The sequence below is a fragment of the Ixodes scapularis genome, unplaced genomic scaffold (genome assembly GCF_016920785.2).
Source record: "Ixodes scapularis isolate PalLabHiFi unplaced genomic scaffold, ASM1692078v2 ptg001131l_1___fragment_1__unscaffolded, whole genome shotgun sequence".
In the NCBI taxonomy this organism is placed as follows: domain Eukaryota; kingdom Metazoa; phylum Arthropoda; class Arachnida; order Ixodida; family Ixodidae; genus Ixodes; species Ixodes scapularis.
In genome coordinates, this window is record NW_024610102.1 from 426,505 (window position 1) to 443,139 (window position 16,635).

Genomic DNA, 16,635 nt, shown 5'->3' on the forward strand with positions numbered 1-16,635 from the left:
TTATCAGTATTATTCAGAAATTTGACTTTTTCCTGTGGTAATCGTGAAAAAAAAAAAAAAAAAGAAATGTGTTTTTTTATGTGTGTGCTCGCCCAAAAGCGAGCACATGCATTCTTTTAACGTTCTCTGTTGCGCTTATTGCAAGACGCTGTCAGCGGCGTTGTATTATCTATACAGCCTTTGAACTTGCGTTTTCTCTTCTTTTTTTGTATCTCTGTACTTTGTATTCAAGTATATCAATCCACAAGTGCTAGCTGGGTCATTTATTTTAACCAGGCGAGTGGGATGTTCCGAGGAACATTCTAGGCGCGTCTCATCGATGTAGCTAATCTAATAAGAAAGTTACGAATAAAAAGTTTACGTGTAAGGCTTCATTCTGTGGTGTTGTGATTTGGCATACGCTCGTATAAAGAAAACTACGATAGTTGGAAGGTTCTAATTCGCAGCGAATGATCGCGCTCTGAATTTAGACGCACTGTTAAATTTTCATCGCTCCAGCTCGTCTAGAACTCGTTATACTCGCGAAAACAGGTTTTTGGAACTCTGCTTGGAGATTAAAAACCCCGACCCAGTTCAATCGTTCACCCGTGAATATTCAAGACCGCTGGAGTGCATTCATCGATCGTGGTCGTGAAAAGAACATCATAGGAACATGTGTGTGCAGTGAAACCGTGTCAGCTCATCTCAATCGAGACTTTTCGATCAACAGGGACGGTCTCCCGAGCACGAGTGGATTGATATTCTTCAAAGAGCTGCCGCCCCCGCTCGTAATTAGAAAACAATTATAGGTACAACTATCAAATTGTTGGGGAAGGGTCTCGCACCAGGTAGGACTGCTTGTGTGTCAAATTTCTTCGAGATAGCAAACGCAAAAGTTGTTTTATCGACCTATTAAAACCGCTCGGAGAACTCGGCTGATTTCTGGTGTTTTTTCTGTTTTTTTTTTTTTGTTTTTTTTGCGTGTTCTTTTTGTAGTGTTAATTCTAAAAGAGAGATGCCGTAAATATCGCCTAATACCTCAACAAAAAACAAAAGTCCGAAGACAAAAAAAAAAAACAAATTTTCTCGGGGGATTGAACTAAGATCCTGCTGTGTACGAAGCGCACATCTTACCCACTGAGCTAATCCACAGCTCGGAAGAGGCGCGTTTACAATCCGTTTTATACGAGACCCAATAGGCGACTACTGCCGGCACCTTTTCCCCCGCCGGTTATTCTGCCGGCTGCCGGCAGAATAGACACTTCCTTCATTAATACTGGTCGTATCTCATCGCCGCTAGCACCGATGTGTTCCTTGTTCTTTCTAGACTCTATGGACACCACTTTGAACGTGTGAAATAAAAGCTTTCGCGAAGCTACGACGCTTTTACCGTGGGCATGGTCATGGCGGCCAATTCTAATTTCCGAACCTGTGTTCGGACCTCCGAGGCTGAATTTTCGTTTCCGAGCCGCGATGTTGGTGTCAAACGTGAGCACGCGTTCCGTAGAAGACCCGACGACTGTAGTTTACCTCGGATCGAGTCGATAGTTTACTCTACGAGCACTGATGCGACTTTCCAGAGGAAAGCACTAATTTTCGGGTTCGATATTGCTCAGCGCTTCATCATTTGCTACCACAATTTGCTTTTTTGTTCTGAAGCGCTCCCTCGGGTAAAAGGAACGTTCGCTATGCGCGCGAGATTATTTTAATTCATTCATCTCGTGCGGCGCGCGCTCGGCGGAGCGGCTAGTCGTTTGAAGGCTCACCAGAGCGCGAGCAAGACTTCAAAGAGCTGCCGCTCGCTCGTAATTAGAAAACCATTATAGGTACGTACAACTATCAAATTGTTGGGGAAGGGACAAATACACATATGTGCTGCAAGAGGGCCTCCACACAACCCTACAGAGCTTTTTGCAGACATGCCCCTACAGTACAACTGGCCCGACACTTTCTATTTTGTCCCCTTCTGCACTTTCTGGCGCAAGATGAGCTAAAGTGAAGCACGAGTAACCTTCTAGGTTGCTATCTGTTCAGTTTGAACCCTCAAGCTACGTCCCTTTTCCCTTGACGGCCAAAATTTGAACGCAGGCATGGTTACTGCGGAATACAAAAAGTCTGCCTTTTGTCTCCGAGGGACGTTCCTTCTGTGTTATGGTCGTCTTTTCCAGAGACGGTGAGGACAAATACACATCTGTGCTGCAAGAGGGCCTCCACACAACCCTACGGAGCTTTTTGTAGACATGCCCCTACAGTACAACTGGCCCCGCACTTTCTATTTTGTCCCCTTCTGCACTTTCTGGCGCAAGATGAGCTAAACTGAAGCACGAGTAACCTTCTAGCTTGCTACCTGTTCAGTTTGAACCCTCAAGCTACGTCCCTTTTCCCTTGACGGCCAAAATTTGAACGCAGGCGTTGTTTCTGTCTGAAAGCAAAAGTCTGCCATTTGTCTCCGAGGGACGTCCATTCTGTGTTACGGTGGTCACTTTGCACAGCCAGGATAACGCTGTCTGCAGTCGTGCTGGGACGTCCTTGCTGCGGCTTGGCCGACACATTTGTTTTCTCGGCTTCCGTACTTTCCCACGTCGGCTTGTTTCAAGTCCAGCTACAGCATTCTTGTCGAATGGTACCTGTGAATTCTGAAGGCTTGATGTCGACCTGTATTCTCTGCACAGCCCCCTACGGGGTTCTGCAGAAAGCCCTGTCTTAGTAAATCACGTAGGTTTTCAATGAAGTGTGTCTCCACATCTTACGGGGGTGGGCAAGCAACACCGAGGACACAGTCTTCTTGTCTGCAGTGCCTCTTTATTCTCAGACACTACAAAACCCCACGCCACTGTTCAAAGGCTCGAAAAATCAGGACTACCTTCAGCTTTTGCGTTCGTACATAAACTTTGACACCAGCTGTGTTAACCAACCTGGGCTCGTTCATTACAGGAGGAAAGCAAGCACTCGTATCAAAAATGAATCGTCGCTCTAGCACTCTTCGTCCCATCGTCCCATCTCCATGAATCGTCCCATCTCCATGACTTGCACGGCCTGTAAATTACTAGAACATATCATAACCAAACAACTCGTTTCTTTCTTAGAAATGCATAATGTTCTAAACCCCAACCAACATGGTTTCCGCAGTGGCCTGTCAACGGTAACCCAGTTGATTGAATTTTACCATGAATTAGCCACTTACGTTAACAACCGTACGCAGGTTGATGCAGTTTTCATCGACCTGTCGAAGGCATTCGACCGGGTACCTCACCGCAGACTGATTAAGACATTAATAGATCTCGGAGTTCCCTTTTCTTTGACTAAGTGGATCAATGCATATCTTTCAAACCGTCAACAATTTGTGGATATAAATGGTACTTACTCAGGGCTGTTAGATGTTCATTCTGGGGTGCCCCAAGGTTCTGTCTTAGGGCCCCTACTTTTTTTAACTTACGTTAACAGTTTGTTCCCATCCAATGAAGATGTCCCAATTAAGCTAAGAATGTTTGCCGACGACTGCGTCATTTGCAGTCCCGTTGTTGAAATACAAGACCAGATAAAAGTGAGTAAAGCACTGGCTAACATTGCGTCTTGGTGTCGTGAAAATAACATGAAGATTAATATTAGCAAAACTCAGTACATGCACATAACAACAAAAAGAACTGTCTTAAACTTTAGCTATGAGGTTGCTGGCGTAGTATTGACTGAAGTGGATAGTTACAAATATTTAGGAGTGATTTTGTCTTCTGACCTCGGGTGGAAAAGGCATGTGGAGTATGTTAAAAAGCGGGCAACTAACAAATTGTGGTACCTGAAGAGAACGCTGGGTAAAACTCCCCCTTCCGTTAAAATTCTTGCGTATAAGACAATTACTAGACCTGTGTTAGAATACGCGTCTGCAGTGTGGAGCCCATGGCAGAGCTCTCTGGTCAGAGAACTCGAAGATATTCAGTCGCTAGCTGTGCGGATAGTTTTTTCAGATTTCAGACGAACTACGTCTGTGACCGAACTTAAAAGGAGAGCCAATATAAGCCCTCTGTCAAACAGAAGAGAGAGCCAACGGTTGAAGCTGTTCTTTCAGATTTTCAATAAAAATTGATGGCTCCGTTTACTTAAAACCAAAAAGTTTTTACTCGGAACGCTTGCATCACTCAAAGACCGTAGCCCCTATTAAAGCTCGAATAAATAGCTATAAACAATCTTTTTTTGTGCATACAATTGATTTGTGGAACAGCCTTCCCGGGGATGTTGTCGATATTGATTCACTCTGTTCTTTCGAAAAAGCCGTAGATAATATTTTTCAGTGCTGAGATTGCTTTTATTGCTCTTATGAAATTATTTTACTGTCTTTATTTTTTATTACTGCTGTTACATTTACTGCTATACTGTTATTGTTATTACTAGTATTACATTTGGTTACTGTATTGTTTCTCTTCTTTGACTAAGTGATATTAATTTTCGGTGCTAAGATTGCTTTTTGTTTAGAACTGTTGTGTTTATAATGTGCATGTGTGACACTGTATCACCCCACTCCTGCCTTGGCCCTATATTGGGCTGGCAGTATTGATAAATATTCAAAAAAAAAAAAAAACATGCCAAAATTAATGTGCTTTTCTGGTTCAATTATGAAATAATCGCAATAGAACCATTTGTATTTACTGTGCAGGCCGTTTCTTTAATGCAACTTCTCAATTACCTAAAAGAAATGGTAATCTGAAGAGTCATCTTTTTTCACTAAAAAAAAACAACAAAAAAAAACAGAAAAAACACCAGAAATGAGCCGAGTTCTCCGAGCGGTTTTATTAGGTCGATAAAACAACTTTTGCGTTTGCTATCTCGAAGAAATTTGACACACAAACACTCCTACCTGGTGCGACACCCTTTCCCGACAATTGGATAGCTTAATGGTTTTCTAATTCCGAGCGAGCGGCAGCTCTTTGAAGTATATCCATCCACTTGTGCTCGGGACACCCTCCCTGTTGATCGATGAGTCTCGATTGAGATGAGCTGACACGGTTTCACTGCACACACATGTTCCTATGATGTTGTTTTCACGACCACAATCAATGAATGCACTCCAGCGGTCTTGAATATCCACGGGCGAACGATTGAACTTGGTCGGGCTTGTTAATTTCCGAGCAGAGTCCCAAAACCTGTTTTCGCGAATATAACGAGTTCTAGACTAGCTGGAGCGATGAAATTTTAACCGTGCGTCTAAATTCAGAGCGCGATCATTCGCTGCGAATTAGAACTTTCTAGCTATCGTAGTTTTCTTTATACGAGCATAGGTGAAATCAAAACATCGTACAGTGAAAGCCTTACTTTCACGTAAACTTCTGTTGATAACTTTCTTTTTAGAATACCTACATCGATGAGACGCGCCTCGAATGTTCCTCGGAACATAATCTTACTCCCTGGTTAAAATAAATGTCCTAGCTAGCCTACTTTCCGAGCTTCGTGCGATTGAATCACCTCCGGTTGCGAGCAAAACACGCGGCAGCCATTTGCTTTTTTTGCAAAAACCAAACGAGAACCACGAATGGGCGGTAAAATTCTAAATACTTCACCTAAATAATTTAAACTTGTTGTGGAACACGTGTCTCGACGACGTCGTTTTGAAAAATAAGACGATTCCCGTAATTCTAAGTTTGGTTTTATTAAACCAGGGCTGTGTTTCAAATCTCACCCTAACAAAACCCGAGTTACTCGGGCGGATCGTGTCACGTGACAGCAGAAATGAAAGAACGCTGGACGCAGGCAGGTTTCAAAACGCCAGGTGTACAGAAGCTTTACCTCGCAGTATGATTTCGTTAATTTTAAAACACGGCCAGGAATTACATTTTTTATGAATGAATAGATAGATGACCCGTTTCGAATGAATGGATCCATGAGTGCGGCTGAGCGATTCCGACCGGTCGGTAAATCCCGCCACCTGGTGCCTTTTGTTTTACCATTGAAAATATTGAATTTCTGAAATCTATATTACGACCTTGAATTTACGATATCAAATGGGGGACACTTGTTCCCAGCCGCCCCTGGACTGGACAGAGACCGATTTCTTTTCTTGTGTGATGCGAGTTTCGCGAAATAAACGGCGTTTGAAAGTTTTCACATCGAAGCCAGCCATTCGCTTTCCTCACTTTAGGCACCGATCCTTTCTTCGATCTCGCTTCATTAATACTGGTCGTATCTCGTCACCGCTAGCACCGATGTGTTCCTTGGTCTTTCTAGACTCTACGGACACCACTTTGAACGTGTGTAATAAAAGGTTTCGCGATGCTACGACGCTTTTGCCGTGGGCATGGTCATGGCGGCCAATTCTAATTTCCGAGCCTGTGTTCGGACCTCCGAGGCTGAATTTTCGTTTCCGAGACGCGATGTTGGTGTCAAACGTGAGCACGCGTTCCGTAGAAGACCCGACGACTGTAGTTTGCCTCTGATCGAGTCGATGGTTTACTGTGCGAGCACTGATGCGACTTCCCGCACGAAAGCAGTCATTTTCAGGTTCGATATTGCTCACCGCTTCATCATTTGCTACCACAATTTGCTTTTTTGTTCTGAAGCGCTCCCTCGGGTAAAAGGAACGTTCGCTATGCGCGCGAGATTATTTTAATTCATTCATCTCGTGCGGCGCGCGCTCGGCGGAGCGGCTGGTCGTTTGAAGGCTCACCAGAGCGCGAGCAAGACTTCAAAGAGCTGCCGCTCGCTCGTAATTAGAAAACCATTATAGGTACGTACAACTATCAAATTGTTGGGGAAGGGTCTCGCACCAGGTAGGACTGTTTGTGTGTCAAATTTCTTCGAGATAGCAAACGCAAAAGTTGTTTTATCGACCTATTAAAACCGCTCGGAGAACTCGGCTGATTTCTGGTGTTTTTTTCTGTTTTTTTTTTTTTTTTTGCGCGTTCTTTTTGTAGTGTTAATTCTAAAAGAGGGATGCCGTAAATATCGCCTAATACCTCAACAAAAAACAAAAGTCCGAAGAAAAAAAAAAAAACAAATTTTCTCGGGGGATTGAACTAAGATCCTGCTGTGTACGAAGCGCACATCTTACCCACTGAGCTAATCCACAGCTCGGAATAGGGTGTTTACAATCCGTTTTATACGAGACCCAGTAGGCGACTACTGCCGGCACTTTTTCCCCCGCCGGTTATTCTGCCGGCTGCCGGCAGAATAGACACTTCCTTCATTAATACTGGTCGTATCTCATCGCCGCTAGCACCGATGTGTTCCTTGTTCTTTCTAGACTCTATGGACACCACTTTGAACGTGTGAAATAAAAGCTTTCGCGAAGCTACGACGCTTTTACCGTGGGCATGGTCATGGCGGCCAATTCTAATTTCCGAACCTGTGTTCGGACCTCCGAGGCTGAATTTTCGTTTCCGAGACGCGATGTTGGTGTCAAACGTGAGCAGGCGTTTCGTAGAAGACCCGACGACTGTAGTTTGCCTCTGATCGAGTCGATAGGTTACTGTAGGAGCACTGATGCGACTTCCCGCATGAAAGCAGTCATTTTCGTGTTCGATATTGCTCACCGCTTCATCATTTGCTACCACAATTTGCTTTTTTGTTCTGAAGCGCTCCCTCGGGTAAAAGGAACGTTCGCTATGCGCGCGAGATTATTTTAATTCATTCATCTCGTGCGGCGCCCGCTCGGCGGAGCGGCTAGTCGTTTGAAGGCTCACCAGAGCGCGAGCAAGACTTCAAAGAGCTGCCGCTCGCTCGTAATTAGAAAACCATTATAGGTACGTACAACTATCAAATTGTTGGTGAAGGGTCTCGCACCAGGTAGGACTGTTTGTGTGTCAAAAGGGTACTAATAAGGAAGTGTGTTTTTACATTGAGACAGCTCGTCTGAAAAATTGTATTCTTGGCCTAAATAAAGTCTGAGGTCTCAAAAAGAAATGAGCTGATTCTTGTTTTTCTGGCGCAGTGAAGACTCGTTAAATGTGTCACTTCTTTTTTATTTATGTCTTCAGGCCCCTGCTGTCCACCTCGGGAAAAGGTTTGTTCCTGCAGAGCTTTTTGTATACATGCCCCTAGAGTACAACTGGCCCCACACTCTTTATTTTCCCCCCTTGTGCTTTTTCTGGTGCAAGATGAGCTCGACTGAAGCATGAGTAACCTTCTAGCTTGCTACCTGTTCAGTTTGAACCCTCAAGCTAAGTCCGTTTTCACTTGACGGCCAACATCTGAACGCAGGCGCTGTTTCTACCTCGAAGCAAAACTACGCCCTTTGCCTCAGTTTCACGTCCATTCTTTTGTTAGGGTGGTCTTTCCCAGAGACGGTGAGGACAAATACAGGTCTGCGCCGCAAGAGGGACTCCACAAATCACTTTTGAGCTTTTTCTAGACATGCCGCCACAGTACAACCGCTCCCACACTCCTATATCCCTTGTGCTTTTTCTGGTGCAGGATGAGCTCGACTGAAGCATGCGTAACCTTCTAGGTTGCTATCTGAGCAGTTTGAACCCTCAAGCTACGTCCCTTTTCCCTTGACGGCCAAAATTTGAACGCAGGCATGGTTACTGCGGGATACCAAAAGTCTGCCTTTTGTCTCCGAGGGACGTTCATTCTGTGTTATGGTCGTCTTTTCCAGAGACGGTGAGGACAAATTCATATCTGTGCTGCAAGAGGGCCTCCACACAACCCTACAGAGCTTTTTGTAGACATCTAGAATAATTAATCATCTTCATAAATACCGACTAATTTCTGCAAACCAATATGGATTTCAGAGAGGTAAATCCACTGAGTCAGCTTTACTTAACGTTCCGAGGAAAACTTATCAGCAATATAGAAAATCAATCCTACACTATAGGCATCTTCGTAGATTTCAATAAAGCTTTTGACTCTATCAAGCATAATATTCTCTTTGATAAACTGCCACACTACGGAATTAGAGGCATTTCACTTGAACTATTGCGCAGTTATCTGACAAATCGTAGCCAGTTTGTGGTAGCTAATAGTATAGAATCGGACACTGAACATATAAAATTTGGTGTTCCGCAAGGATCAATATTAGGACCTATACTATTCCTTCTTTATATCAATGACATTGTTGCTATCCCCCATACGCCAGACATAGTACTTTACGCCGATGACACGAGTGTTTTTTTTTCATCCAGGGACCTATCATCTCTTATTCCTGTCACAAACGCATGGCTCAAAAACTTATCGAAGTGGCTTGATGCGAATCAGCTGCTTCTAAATGTTGACAAAACAAAATATATTGTTTTTTCCTCAATTAACAGACCAGTTAACCTTACTACCGAAATTGTATTCCAGTCACGGTCACTAGAAAGGGTTACCGAATACAAATTCTTAGGCATACATTTTCATGAAAACCTTCGCTGGACATGTCATGTGAATTTTGTGAAGCGTGACATCGCACAGTCTATTGGCATGCTGAATAGATTTCGTGCCTTATTACCAATGTGGCTAAAACGTCAGCTCTATTTCACTACTGTTCATTCTCGACTGCACTATTGTTTACTTGTCTGGGGGGTTACATCTAAATGTAATATGACTAGTTTGCACTTAATGCAGAAAAAAAGTATACGATTTATTGAAAACCTATCAAGCCGCGATCATACATTCCAATACTTTGAGAAACATCGTATCCTGAATATTGAGGCACTGTATAATCAACGATTGTCTGAGGTTATATTCTCCCAAGTTAAAACTCACCGTGAATTATTCCTTTCTACATATACGAATACTGATACACACTACAATTTTAGAAATACAAACTTTATAAAAATCAGAACCAGAACAAATTACGGTACGCAATTACTATCTTGGCAGATTCCCAATCTTCTCAACCTCCACCCTGGCTTGATCGATATAATCGATCATAATTCAAACCTCTTGACTTTCAGAAAAAAATCAAAAACATATTTTTTACTTTCCGCATAATACTGTGGTCTTCTAAATTATGTGTACAGATGTAATTGTAGTAATGTAGTTCATATATTTTTGTTGCATGTTGCGAATTATTTATTTTTCATTGCAAGAGCGTATGTAGTGTAGTGATCTAGTTACTGTGTATTTTTTGTTTTTGTTTATGGTTAACTATAGCACTCTACCACTAGTCTGCCTGCTGCATCTGCTGCATCTGCTGCAAGTGTAGTCTGGTGCTAGGGGCCTGGTCAGGTGACTTACTGTCACCTTTTGCCTCAGCACCATGACAATCCTGTATTGTCAAAAGTTCCAATAAACAAACAAACAAACAAACATGCCCCTACAGTACAACTGGCCCGACACTTTCTATTTTGTCCCCTTGTGCACTTTCTGGCGCAAGATGAGCTAAACTGAAGCACGAGTAACCTTCCAGCTTGCTACCTGTTCAGTTGGAACCCTCAAGCTACGTCCCTTTTCCCTTGACGGCCAAAATTTGAACGCAGGCATGGTTACTGCGGAATACCAAAAGTCTGCCTTTTGTCTCCGAGGGACGTCCACTTTGCACAGCCAGGATAACGCTGTCCGCAGTCGTGCTGAGACGTCCTTGCTACGGCTTGGCCGACACATTTGTTTTCTCGGCTTCTGTACTTTCCCACGTCGGCTTGTTTCAAGTCCAGCTACAGCATTCTTGTCGAATGGTACCTGTGAGTTCTGAAGGCTTGATGTCGACCTGTATTCTCTGCACAGCCCCCTACGGGGTTCTGCAGAAACCCCTGTCTCAGTAAATCACGTAGGTTTTCAATGAAGTGTGTCTCCACATCTTACGGGGCTGGGCAAGCAACACCGAGGACACAGTCTTCTTGTCTGCAGTGCCTCTTTATTCTCAGACACTACAAAACCCCACGCCACTGTTCAAAGGCTCGAAAAATCAGGACTACCTTCAGCTTTTGCGTTCGTACATAAACTTTGACACCAGCTGTGTTAACCAACCTGGGCTCGTTCATTACAGGAGGAAAGCAAGCACTCGTATCAAAAATGAATCGTCGCTCTAGCACTCTTAGTTTCCTAGACATGAGCAGTACATAAAAAACAGCCGACTCTCTTATTAGGCCAACATTAATGTGCTTTTCTGGTTCAGTTATGAAATAATCGCAATAGAACCATTTGTATTTACTGTGCAGGCCGTTTCTTTAATGCAACTTCTCAATTACCTAAAAGAAATGGTAATCTGAAGAGTCATCTTTTTTCACTAAAAAAAAACAACAAAAAAAAACAGAAAAAACACCAGAAATGAGCCGAGTTCTCCGAGCGGTTTTATTAGGTCGATAAAACAACTTTTGCGTTTGCTATCTCGAAGAAATTTGACACACAAACACTCCTACCTGGTGCGACACCCTTTCCCGACAATCGGATCGCTTAATGGTTTTCTAATTCCGAGCGAGCGGCAGCTCTTTGAAGTATATCCATCCACTTGTGCTCGGGACACCCTCCCTGTTGATCGATGAGTCTCGATTGAGATGAGCTGACGCGGTTTCACTGCACACACATGTTCCTATGATGTTGTTTTCACGACCACAATCGATGAATGCACTCCAGCGGTCTTGAATATCCACAGGCGAACGAATGAACTTGGTCGGGCTTGTTAATTTCCGAGCAGAGTCCCAAAACCTGTTTTCGCGAATATAACGAGTTCTAGACTAGCTGGAGCGATGAAATTTTAACAGTGCGTCTAAATTCAGAGCGCGATCATTCGCTGCGAATTAGAACCCTCTAGCTATCGTAGTTTTCTTTATACGAGCATATGTGAAATCAAAACATCGTACAGTGAAAGCCTTACTTACACGTAAACTTCTGTTGATAACTTTCTTTTTAGAATACCTACATCGATGAGACGCGCCTCGAATGTTCCTCGGAACATAATCTTACTCCCTGGTTAAAATAAATGTCCTAGCTAGCCTACTTTCCGAGCTTCGTGCGATTGAATCACCTCCGGTTGCGAGCAAAACACGCGGCAGCCATTTGCTTTTTTTGCAAAAACCAAAACAAGAACCACGAATGGGCGGTAAATTTCTAAATACTTGACCTAAATAATTTAAACTTGTTGTGGAACACGGGTCTCGTTTTCAAAAATAAGACGATTCCCGTAATTCTAAGCTTGGTGTTATTAAACCAGGGCTGTGTTTCAAATCTCACCCTAATAAACCCGAGTTACTCGGGCGGATCGTGTCACGTGACAGCAGAAATGGAAGAACGCTGGACGCAGGCAGGTTTCAAAACGCAAGGTGTACAGAAGCTTTACCTCGCAGTATGATTTCGTTAATTTTAAAACACGGCCAGGAATGAAATTTTTTATGAATGAATAGATAGATGACCCGTTTTGAATGAATGGATCCATGAGTGCGGCTGAGCAATTCCGACCGGTCGGTAAATCCCGCCACCTGGTGCCTTTTGTTTTACCATTGAAAATATTGAATTTCTGAAATCTATATTACGACCTTGAATTTACGATATCAAATGGGGGACACTTGTTCCCAGCCGCCCCTGGACTGGACAGAGACCGATTTCTTTTCTTGTGTGATGCGAGTTTCGCGAAATAAACGGCGTTTGAAAGTTTTCACATCGAAGCCAGCCATTCGCTTTCCTCACTTTAGGCACCGATCCTTTCTTCGATCTCGCTTCATTAATACTGGTCGTATCTCGTCACCGCTAGCACCGATGCGTTCCTTGGTCTTTCTAGACTCTACGGACACCACTTTGAACGTGTGTAATAAAAGGTTTCGCGATGCTACGACGCTTTTACCGTGGGCATGGTCATGGCGGCCAATTGTACTTTCCGAGCCTGTGTTCGGACCTCCGAGGCTGAATTTTCGTTTCCGAGCCGCGATGTTGGTGTCAAACGTGAGCACGCGTTCCGTAGAAGACCCGACGACTGTAGTTTGCCTCGGATCGAGTCGATAGTTTACTGTAGGAGCACTGATGCGACTTCCCGCACGAAAGCAGTCATTTTCGTGTTCGATATTGCTCACGGCTTCATCATTTGCTACCACAATTTGCTTTTTTGTTCTGAAGCGCTCCCTCGGGTAAAAGGAACGTTCGCTATGCGCGCGCGATTATTTTAATTCATTCATCTCGTGCGGCGCGCGCCTTCGCCGGAGCGGCTGGTCCTTTGAAGGCTCACCAGAGCGCGAGCAAGACTTCAAAGAGCTGCCGCTCGCTCGTAATTAGAAAACCATTATAGGTACGTACAACTATCAAATTGTTGGGGAAGGGTCTCGCACCAGGTAGGACTGTTTGTGTGTCAAATTTCTTCGAGATAGCAAACGCAAAAGTTGTTTTATCGACCTATTAAAACCGCTCGGAGAACTCGGCTGATTTCTGGTGTTTTTTTCTGTTTTTTTTTTTTTTTTTTTTTTGCGCGTTCTTTTTGTAGTGTTAATTCTAAAAGAGGGATGCCGTAAGTATCGCCTAATACCTCAACAAAAAACAAAAGTCCGAAGAAAAAAAAAAAAACAAATTTTCTCGGGGGATTGAACTAAGATCCTGCTGCGTACGAAGCGCACATCTTACCCACTGAGCTAATCCACAGCTCGGAATAGGCGTGTTTACAATCCGTTTTATACGAGACCCAATAGGCGACTACTGCCGGCACTTTTTCCCCCGCCGGTTATTCTGCCGGCTGCCGGCAGAATAGACACTTCCTTCATTAATACTGGTCGTATCTCATCGCCGCTAGCACCGATGTGTTCCTTGTTCTTTCTAGACTCTACGGACACCACTTTGAACGTGTGAAATAAAAGCTTTCGCGAAGCTACGACGCTTTTACCGTGGGCATGGTCATGGCGGCCAATTCTAATTTCCGAACCTGTGTTCGGACCTCCGAGGCTGAATTTTCGTTTCCGAGACGCGATGTTGGTGTCAAACGTGAGCAGGCGTTTCGTAGAAGACCCGACGACTGTAGTTTGCCTCTGATCGAGTCGATAGGTTACTGTAGGAGCACTGATGCGACTTCCCGCACGAAAGCAGTCATTTTCAGGTTCGATATTGCTCACCGCTTCATCATTTGCTACCACAATTTGCTTTTTTCTTCTGAAGCGCTCCCTCGGGTAAAAGGAACGTTCGCTATGCGCGCGAGATTGTTTTAATTCATTCATCTCGTGCGGCGCGCGCTCGGCGGAGCGGCTGGTCGTTTGAAGGCTCACCAGAGCGCGAGCAAGACTTCAAAGAGCTGCCGCTCGCTCGTAATTAGAAAACCATTATAGGTACGTACAACTATCAAATTGTTGGGGAAGGGTCTCGCACCAGGTAGGACTGTTTGTGTGTCAAAAGGGTACTAATAAGGAAGTGTGTTTTTACATTGAGACAGCTCGTCTGAAAAATTGTATTCTTGGCCTAATAAAGACTGAGGTCTCAAAAAGAAATGAGCTGATTCTTGTTTTTCTGGCGCAGTGAAGACTCGTTAAATGTGTCACTTCTTTTTTATTTATGTCTTCAGGCCCCTGCTGTCCACCTCGGGAAAAGGTTTGTTCCTGCAGAGCTTTTTGTATACATGCCCCTAGAGTACAACTGGCCCCACACTCTTTATTTTCCCCCCTTGTGCTTTTTCTGGTGCAAGATGAGCTCGACTGAAGCATGAGTAACCTTCTAGCTTGCTACCTGTTCAGTTTGAACCCTCAAGCTAAGTCCGTTTTCACTTGACGGCCAACATCTGAACGCAGGCGCTGTTTCTACCTCGAAGCAAAACTACGCCCTTTGCCTCAGTTTCACGTCCATTCTTTTGTTAGGGTGGTCTTTCCCAGAGACGGTGAGGACAAATACAGGTCTGCGCCGCAAGAGGGACTCCACAAATCACTTTTGAGCTTTTTCTAGACATGCCGCCACAGTACAACCGCTCCCACACTCCTATATTCCCCCCTTGTGCTTTTTCTGGTGCAGGATGAGCTCGACTGAAGCATGCGTAACCTTCTAGGTTGCTATCTGAGCAGTTTGAACCCTCAAGCTACGTCCCTTTTCCCTTGACGGCCAAAATTTGAACGCAGGCATGGTTACTGCGGGATACCAAAAGTCTGCCTTTTGTCTCCGAGGGACGTTCATTCTGTGTTATGGTCGTCTTTTCCAGAGACGGTGAGGACAAATACACATATGTGCTGCAAGAGGGCCTCCACACAACCCTACAGAGCTTTTTGTAGACATGCCCCTACAGTACAACTGGCCCGACACTTTCTATTTTGTCCCCTTCTGCACTTTCTGGCGCAAGATGAGCTAAAGTGAAGCACGAGTAACCTTCTAGGTTGCTATCTGTTCAGTTTGAACCCTCAAGCTACGTCCCTTTTCCCTTGACGGCCAAAATTTGAACGCAGGCATGGTTACTGCGGAATACAAAAAGTCTGCCTTTTGTCTCCGAGGGACGTTCATTCTGTGTTATGGTCGTCTTTTCCAGAGACGGTGAGGACAAATACACATCTGTGCTGCAAGAGGGCCTCCACACAACCCTACAGAGCTTTTTGTAGACATCTAGAATAATTAATCATCTTCATAAATACCGACTAATTTCTGCAAACCAATATGGATTTCAGAGAGGTAAATCCACTGAGTCAGCTTTACTTAACATTCGAGGAAAACTTATCAGCAATATAGAAAATCAATCCTACACTATAGGCATCTTCGTAGATTTCAATAAAGCTTTTGACTCTATCAAGCATAATATTCTCTTTGATAAACTGCCACACTACGGAATTAGAGGCATTTCACTTAAACTATTGCGCAGTTATCTGACAAATCGTAGCCAGTTTGTGGTAGCTAATAGTATAGAATCGGACACTGAACATATAAAATTTGGTGTTCCGCAAGGATCAATATTAGGACCTATACTATTCCTTCTTTATATCAATGACATTGTTGCTATCCCCCATACGCCAGACATAGCACTTTACGCCGATGACACGAGTGTTTTTTTTTCATCCAGGGACCTATCATCTCTTATTCCTGTCACAAACGCATGGCTCAAAAACTTATCGAAGTGGCTTGATGCGAATCAGCTGCTTCTAAATGTTAACAAAACAAAATATATTGTTTTTTCCTCAATTAACAGACCAGTTAACCTTACTACCGAAATAGTATTCCAGTCACGGTCACTAGAAAGGGTTACCGAATACAAATTCTTAGGCATACATTTTCATGAAAACCTTCGCTGGACATGTCATGTGAATTTTGTGAAGCGTGACATCGCACAGTCTATTGGCATGCTGAATAGATTTCGTGCCTTATTACCAATGTGGCTAAAACGTCAGCTCTATTTCACTACTGTTCATTCTCGACTGCACTATTGTTTACTTGTCTGGGGGGTTACATCTAAATGTAATATGACTAGTTTGTACTTAATGCAGAAAAAAAGTATACGATTTATTGAAAACCTATCAAGCCGCGATCATACATTCCAATACTTTGAGAAACATCGTATCCTGAATATTGAGGCACTGTATAATCAACGATTGTCTGAGGTTATATTCTCCCAAGTTAAAACTGACCGTGAATTATTCCTTTCTACATATACGAATACTGATACACACTACAATTTTAGAAATACAAACTTTATAAAAATCAGAACCAGAACAAATTACGGTACGCAATTACTATCTTGGCAGATTCCCAATCTTCTCAACCTCCACCCTGGCTTGATCGATATAATCGATCATAATTCAAACCTCTTGACTTTCAGAAAAAAATCAAAAACAATATTTTTTACTTTCCGCATAATACTGTGGTCTTCTAAATTAT